The 8,705-nt window shown below is 37.2% G+C and overlaps 1 long non-coding RNA gene across 3 annotated transcripts in view; it reads left to right on the top strand.

The window, feature by feature from the left end:
- Window positions 1-2,179: 2,179 nt before the first annotated feature.
- LOC105489980 (uncharacterized) overlaps window positions 2,180-8,705 on the top strand; it is a 54,709-nt gene continuing 48,183 nt past the window's right edge. For 2 of the 3 annotated variants that reach the window (XR_011619913.1, XR_011619911.1), the window contains exon 1: window positions 2,181-2,411. This is a non-coding gene — a long non-coding RNA (uncharacterized lncRNA). Of the gene's footprint in view, window positions 2,412-8,705 lie in introns of all 3 variants that reach the window. The other variant, XR_011619912.1, reaches the window with a different exon arrangement.

Raw genomic sequence — 8,705 nt, 5'->3', positions numbered from 1 at the left:
CTGTGTTAACAAACCCAGTTTCATTTGTGAAACAGCAATTATGATTTCTAGCTTGGTTAAATATTTGTGCCAAAGGTGAGAAAGGGAAAACTTCCTAGAATTCAAAAAGAATGCTTTCAAAGTTTTCACCATATCCATTTCAAAGGAAAATTATATGATAAAGGTAATTGAGAGACTCCCATATTTATAAATGGTTCCTTGGAAATAAACAGATCTTTTCAAAGAAGTGGAAGTGACCTTCCACTCCCTCTCTTGCCATCTAGAAACGGGTTCAAAAGGAGATTCTTTATCACAGCCAAGTGTTTAGGGGTTTAGGGGACAGGCACTACTCAGGAAGGTTTCTGACTGTCCAACAGCCCTTTTCTTTAATCTCCCCGCAGCCTATGGGGGAGAATGTGAGTAGGATGATCCAGCTGGGACATCTTGGATGGCAGTAACCTAGTATGTACTTGAACACTTCTCCCTAACCTCATTACCATTGCACTCCAGGAGGATTGCATACTGGGGAGCAGATGCTGTAACCCTTCTCTTCTAGACCACAGGAAAATTAATCCAGGTAGTTTGCTTTGAAGGAACTTTTTGAAAAAGTATGAAGGTGAAAGATTAAAGGTCTTATAGCACAAAGAAGATCTATCACATTTCCCGCCACCCCAGAACTGACAATATTTGCTCAAATTCAGTGTTTTTGTGATCTATGTATGGGTCATTTTTATTTCCAGTGGCTGTCAATCCAAGACTACAGGACTTGCCGGTCCTATTAATGCAAATTTTTGCATTGTATCTCCATTTTAAGGGACCCAAAACACATTGCCTTATTTCTCTGCCTGTTTTCTTCTCCTCTCATTAGATAATGCATGTCTATCTGTTGCAATACAATTCTAGGCAATGGTGGACAGAAAGTAATTACAGTAGTCTGAAGAGATTGCTGAAAGAGACTGGCCAGAGTGAAACCAGTGTCTAAGGTTTCCATCCACCTGTCTAGCCATCTCTGAAGGCTTTGGACAGTGTGACAGAACATATAACTTGGGGCCAGCCTACTTAGGTTTGAGTCTTAACTCTACGTGCTAGGGCCTGTGTGGCTTCAAGCCAATATTTTTATCTCTCTGTGTTTGAGTTTCTTTTTCTGTGGAAAGGGTGAATAATAATAACTGCTTCTTAGAAGAGTTGTCAGAGTTAAATGAGCTAATATATGAACAGCACTTAAAACAGTACCTGACACATAGGAAGTGGTATGTAAGAGTTTGCTATCGGCCAGGCGTGGTGGCTCACGCCTGTAATCCCAACACTTTGGGAGGCTAAGGCAGGCGGGCAACACAAGGTCAAGAGATGGAGACCATCCTGGCCAACATGGGGAAACCCCATCTCTACTAAAAATACAAAAATTAGCCGGGCGTGTGTAGTCTCAGCTACTCTGGAGGCTGAGGCAGGAGAATCACTTGAACGAGTGAGGCGGAGGTTTCAGTAAGCCACTGCACTCCAGCCTGGTGACAGAGTGAGACTCCGTCTCAAAAAAAAAAAAAAAAAAAGAAAAAAAGAGTTTCCTATCACTATTACTAGTTTTTTGTTTTTGTTTTTGTTTTTGTTTTTTTTACAGCCTGACCTTGAAATGTTTTATGCATTCCTTGAGGTTGTGTGCAAAATTTAATGTGGCTGCTTAAATATACACTTTCCTGGTAGAGCATTCATACTGTTTATCAAAGTCATCTGTAAATTTAACAAGTTTGGGAGCTACTGTGCCAGGCTCTGAGGATCTCCCAACACGAATGGATAGCTTCTATCATTAGTAAAACTCAGTGAACCATTATGAGTTTTGATTCCTACAAACAACAATTAGATCTTCAAGTAAAACAATCCTTCAGAATTTATTTACAACATACATGAAAGCTATTGGTGAGATATGTTCATTTTGTTTTCTACAGCTTTCTTTGAATTTTGTTTAAATACACAATTATAAACAGCAGCTATCTAGTGAGATCAATGAGCCAAATTAATCGAAGAGAGCATACCACACTGAATATCACAAAGATTTGAGATTTCCCCCAGCCTTTGAGCCGGCCTGCATTAATGCAGTGACCCACTAGATGTCAATGTTTCCATGAGAATGAATAAAGGCATTCTGTTGTTATCCTTGAAGCAGAGGATTAATTGATTGCTATAAAAAGTTAGATGAAATAAAATGTTCTCCTTGCTCTTCAAACTAAGATAAGCTAATACCTTTGGACACAATTTCACTTCCCTGCATTCACCAAATGTCCAATTACATATCCTCTCTGCCTGGACCTTCAAAACAATGTAAAACTGAATGAAGGCAATGAAAGAAGTCACAGGAGGATTTTTTGCAGAGCTTCCATCCAGTTCAGAAACAAAGCAATTCAATACATGTCTTCAAGATTTCTAAAGGCAATGACTTAGTAAGTAATGTTCTTCCCATATCATCCTCTATGTCCTTTTTTTCTCTTTATTTGATACATTTAAAAAAATGTCTGTGTGAAAGCAATGTTTTAGCTATCTTTGTTCAAGTAGGCTTGCTTAATTGGGATGAAGAAGATCCTATTTGAATCATAAGTCGGCCAGGAATACTTCCGTGTTTTCAGATGTTCTGGTTTTACCATTTATTTGAGCACACATTTTAGATTATGTGCCTCAGCCATCAGATACAGACAATCAGGAGAGCCACAAAGAGCCATCTAAAGAGGCAAGAAAACACAGTAGATGGGATATGGGAAAAAATATATCTATAACTAGAACATCTAAATGAGTGAGGATGCTGAAGGTATTAACACAGGGAAAATACCAGCACATGGGCTACTTTATCTCCCTACTCTTGCGGTTTCATTTAGTACATGTCCCTTTTCCTCCTGAGAGCAGAGAGAGAAGCAAATGAGACTTTATAGGATTCCACTGCATGTGTACTGAAACTTCTCCAATGTCAAATATGACTTTCCTGGGGATATAAAGTCTACTGTGTGTACTAAAGAACCAAACCTAGGATGCTTGTCAAATATATGCTTGAGGTAAACCACAGAGATTGATTATGGTGGAAATGTTTTACTAATAAAACAGTAGGAAAAATATGTTCCAAGAATTCAGTCATCTCTGGTTATTTTCAGGGCTGAAAGCAGATGGCCTCAGAGGCTGTGCTGGACACTGGCTCAGAAATGTAACACAAGGTTAACACTAACATATGCTATCATTCATGGGCTACCAGAGTTCCAAGAAATATATGAACTTATCCCAGTAAGACCCTTCTCTGAAATATTTTCTTCGTGCATTTTCTAAAAGTTAATGTAATCAAGGCTTAAAATGGCTCAGGAAAAGGGGCCATTTTATTTCCTTTGGACCCACTGGGAAACTTCCACAGCATCCAGTCTCTTTTCTCTGTCTTTTACGGTTTTCTCTGACATGTTGAAAGCAGAAGTGGTTATTTGTCAGTGATGGTTTATTATTTTTATTCAGACAATATTTCAGTGTAATAGTCTAAGCATTGAAAAATGTAATTCTTCATTTTAAAAGCAATATAGACAAATTATTAATCTAAATCTAGGATGGCAGACTTAAAAATATCCATCTAGTTAATGTTATGGTGAGGTTTATGGGTAGCAGTTGCTAGTAAGACTAACCATTTCCAAATATTTCCCCTTGCAGCCTGTCGCTGATATCTGAAATGAGTCAATAAGAGACTCATAAAAGAAATAATTTGCCATCAATAGAGAAGTTCATTTATCAAATTGCTATCATTAATGTCTTAGTATGAACTCATTTATTTTCCTCTTTCTATGGAAAAGATGACCAAAACAGGAAAGTACATAGGGTTCTTCCTAGAGAAGGCGGTTCTGGTAGATTGCTCAGGATATTGAAAGTCCTAAGAAACTTGGGATTTCTGTGGCTGTGAGAGAAATAGAAGCATCCAAAAATTAAGATGTATACCTAAAGATTTAGTAATAAAATACCAGGAGAACGTTTTTCTATACTTTTTTCAATTTTGCATTGGGAAGACTCTAAGAACAGGGTATTGGTTCCTGTAAATAATGTAGCCAGTCCAGGGAAGTGCCATTTTTTCTAGTGGGAAGTGTAGAATGATAAGGAAGGAGTTATGGATTGAGTTATTGCTATGATAGTACACTGAGTTTAGGACATTGTTTGACCTCCCGACTACTATACTAGGGGCACTAGGGAAGATCAGCTGCCTCTCTGCCTCTTTCTCTCAATTGTGCATCCCACACATAGGAACAGGGTATCATAGTTTTAGAGGCAGATGAACGTTTTTCAAGAATCATTTTACCATCTGTATGCTCTGTTAACCTTGAGAATTTTCCTTAGCATTTCTAAACTTCAATTTTCTCCTTTTTAAAATGGAAAAAAAAAACCCACTATAATCTGTCCAAACAAGTCATAGAGTGGTTTTAAGTTGACAACAACTATGTGCAAATGGGCTTTGTGAACTGTGATGGGTTTTACACAATCTCCTGAGTATTTTATTTATATAAATAGTGTAATTATATTCTTTCATGCTCCTTTAGGTCATGAAATCTGATGTAATTGCAAGCAAAAATACATCTGGTATTTACTAGGTTAGAAAGCATAAAAATGTGTGTAACAAGATTAGAAAAAGGTTACTACTCCAAGAAAGGAAAAAATAACAGAAAGAAATGCTGTGGGATTGTATTGGACTCCTGACAATGGCACCAACTTCACAATGTGATATTAATATGTTTTGAAGGATGAGGTGAGAGTGCTGAAGTTATGACAGTATCCTTCTGGTGTTTTCTTTGCAGATGAAAGAGATAAGGCAATTTTTAAAATGTATATCCTAGATGCTTATTTAGCTCGTGACTGTTTCAAAACATTTGCAATCACTCATTTTGATGACTTTTCTGATGTGACTAAATCTTATGAGTTATTTTTATTAAGATCTTGCAAGGTTGTCAGACAACTAATTGTGGTGGAAAACAGCCAAGGAGCAGGGCCAAAGTGGTGCACAGTGTGGACTGTTTCTCCAGCCTATTAGTTATCTGCATTCCTAATCATTCCAAAAACGTCTTTTAAATCTGAACAAATATTTGTCTGCATAATCTTCTCTTTTTTTTCAATTTTTGTGTCTGTGTCATGTAAGCATTTGTAACTTACTTATCTCATTAGATTGCCATCTCCTGCCAGGCATAGTCTGTGTCTTTTCTTATCTTTAAGACTGCTGGTAGGATCTAATACAAGTTTAGGCACACAGGTCTTCCTCTAACATGGATCCTTTTGGTTACAGGAAAAGGCGATTGGGTTGTAGATAGGACTAACTTCCTCACTAGATGTACACATTTTACAATTATCTTTACAAATTTTGCTCCTTATCTTCTCATGATGACCCAAAAGAAGAAAAGAAACTTAGCTTATTCCTTCACATGAGTTCATGCATCAAACACTATTGAGTGTATATTACATGCCAGGTTCTGTATTAGCAACTGGAATGACCAAACAAATGTGGCAAGAATTTTGTCTTAGAGGAACAGTTGAATAAGGATTTCAGAGAAGGAGAAGCTCAGAGAAGGAGAATTCCAGCTGAATAAAGTCATGGGAAGGGACATCCCAGCTGCTGGGCTTTAAGATTAATATGTGCCTCATTTGTTTTTTCTATCCTGACTGTCTTTTATTTTTTATTAATTAATTTCTTTTGTAATTTTCAAACATTGTATATATTTTGTAATGTACAACATAATGTTTTGATACATCTGATGGTTGTGACTCAGAGTGGACTCTGGTTAGCACACAAATTGTATCATTAATTCCATATTAGTCTATTTTAGATAGACAGAAATAAATCAAAGGGAAGAAGATGACTTGGAATTCGTGTGAAGCAAATGAGACACCTACAGATAGAGAAGGTCAAGACATGGGATGACTAATCTCACCAAATACGATTTCTCTCTTTGTGAATAAATGCACCAACATATGTAGAAACACACTCATTACAGTGTCATTTAAAACAGAAAAGTATTGAAAACCACGTACGTATCAAATATATTAGAAACCACAGAAATATCTTCTTATCATTTCTTCATTTCTTAAGGCTATTTTGGGAGGATACTTTTTTCTCAGCTTCTATTCATTTTTAAGAACTATTTTTTGTATTAGTACATCATATACGTTGTAAATATTTTCAGAGTTTATCATTTGCATTTAATTATTCCCTTTGCTGTTATATGTGATATCCTAATTTTTAATTAGTTGTACTTATGAGTCTCGTACTTTTGGTTTCTGCTTTTGGTATCATGCTTAGGAAGACTTTCTCCACCACAATGCCATATAAAGTGTTTATTTTCTCCTACTGTCAGTATGGTTTAATTTCTTTATATATAATTATTTAATCTTGATAAAACTTACAATGATAAAAAGTAATAATCTAACATTCTCCCCTCCCCAAGTAGTTAGGCAATTTTCCCATTACCACTTGTTGGAAGTATCTCTTTTATGACAAGTTTCTGTTTTAGATATGTCTGGTTTTGTACTAATACAAAACTATTTAAATATAGTTCTGTACTCCATTAATTCTGATAGATATTATCCCCTCCTCATTACCCACTTTTATGTATTCCTGCTGTACTTTTTATTTATCCAATACCAGGAAGAAATTAAAGTGTCAAAAAAAAAAAAAGGCAATAAAAAGACTTTAGTGATAAAGAAACAGAGCATCTCTTGTAAGAAAGAGAAGCAAGAGTATGAAAGACTTTGTTGGATGGTTTCAGAGAGGAAGAAGGTTATCTAACAGAAGCATCCAATTCTGATTCAACTTTATTAGAGTCTCTAGACTCTCTTGACCCAGTTAATCCTGTAACAACTGCTACTTCAACAGATTTGGAAAGCAATTTAATAGCCTACAGATAGCTGCCATATAATACCCAGAACTAAAATAACTACTGACTGACCAGACATTCCATTAAAATAGGTAACATTCGTACAAGTAATTCATACTTGGGCAGAAGGTATTCAAACCATGTCTTTCATGACCAAGTGGTAGGAATGAGATATTTCTGTCTAAAACAGCAATGTACTTCTAGTGACCACACTGTACCTAATAGGCAAGGAGGCTCAACCCTGCCCTTGGGGATGCACTATTCTTCTTTTCTTAGAGTAAAACTTTATGACACAACGATTACAAACTGACTAAAAAAAGAAATCAGAGATACAGGAGCGTAAGGAACTGAAGACACTTATTGTCCCACCCTAATCCCCAAGGGTGGAAGTATTTGTTGCTTGTTATAGGTCTACTTTTTAATAATCTTATTATTAAAATTATTTTCACAGCAAATAACATAGCATAATTTTAAAGTTATACAATGCTAATCTTATTACTTTTTCATATAAAAGGAATCAATGAGATTGAGTCGTCCAACACCACTGGTCTTACTATCTCAGATTAATAGATTTAAATTTAACTTCATACAGGAGCCAAAAGCCCCATTAGGATGTTCTAACAAGTTGATTATTCAACCTCTACTTGAGTATTTCCAGAGTCTGAAAGCCTTTGTAAGCTGGCCCGTTTTGCTCCTTAATTTTATTGGGTCGAAATACCTCTCCCTATAACTTCTATGGTTTTGTCCCCTGGTACCCCATGGAACACATCTACCCATTCTTTGTTAAGTCAGCACTTTAGCCGGGCGCGGTGGCTCAAGCCTGTAATCCCAGCACTTTGGGAGGCCGAGATGGGCGGATCACAAGGTCAGGAGATCAAGACCATCCTGGCTAACACGATGAAACCCCGTCTCTACTAAAAAATACAAAAATCTAGCCGGCCGAGGTGGCGGGCGCCTGTAGTCCCAGCTACTGGGGAGGCTGAGGCAGGAGAATGGCGTAAACCTGGGAGGCGGAGCTTGCAGTGAGCTGAGATCTGGCCACTGCACTCCAGCCTGGGCGACAGAGGGAGACTCCGCCTCAAAAAAAAAAAAAAGTCAGCACTTTAAACATTTAAAGAGAGCAAACTTCCAAAAGATCTACAGAGATCTCCAAGCTGACCATTCTCATTGATCTCTGGGAGCTTGCTGCCCCTCAAAGGATGCTATTCTCTGGATTTTTTTGGTTCCCTTCTGGATTTATCAGAATCTGGAGCTCCAAACCCAATGGATCATTTTTAAAAATCTGCTGTATTTCTCTTTGCATTCCCAGTGTCAAATAGAGTTCAACATGTACATAGTAGGTTCTTATTAAATATTTGAGAATATAAACGAATTGATGAGATATTTTTTATCGCTTTCATGACTATTTTAACAATTATACAAACTCGGTTCTGTGTCCTGACCAGAACAAAATTCTTCCACACATAGGACTGCATTCTTTGAAGTGCGTGAGAAAAAAATCATTCGTGGACAGGTTAAATACATTTTGGCTTACAAGTTGCTTAGGGAACTTCAAGAGTTATACCAATTGTATTTTATTGTTATTTTGTTACAGTTCTAGGATCCAAAGCAGAAATTTGGTGTGTGGCAGCTCTATGTGTCTTACAAAGGAAGATTTCATGTGGAAAGTTCTTGCAATATCCCAGTGCACAGACACTGGTCTTTTTTTAACGTGCTGGTGCTAAGGTAGTGTGCCTCTTTGGTTTTTTGGTTTTGTTTTGTTTTATTTTTTGAGACGGAGTCTCGGTCTGTCGTCCAGGCTGGAGAATAGTGGAGTGATCTAGGCTCACTGCAAGTTCCGCCACCGGGTTCACGCCATTCTCC

Source organism: Macaca nemestrina, chromosome 2 (genome assembly GCF_043159975.1).
Source record: "Macaca nemestrina isolate mMacNem1 chromosome 2, mMacNem.hap1, whole genome shotgun sequence".
Taxonomy (NCBI): Eukaryota; Metazoa; Chordata; class Mammalia; order Primates; family Cercopithecidae; genus Macaca; species Macaca nemestrina.
The sequence above is the reverse complement of the archived record's forward strand: the minus strand, read 5'-3'. Positions and strand labels throughout refer to the sequence as shown.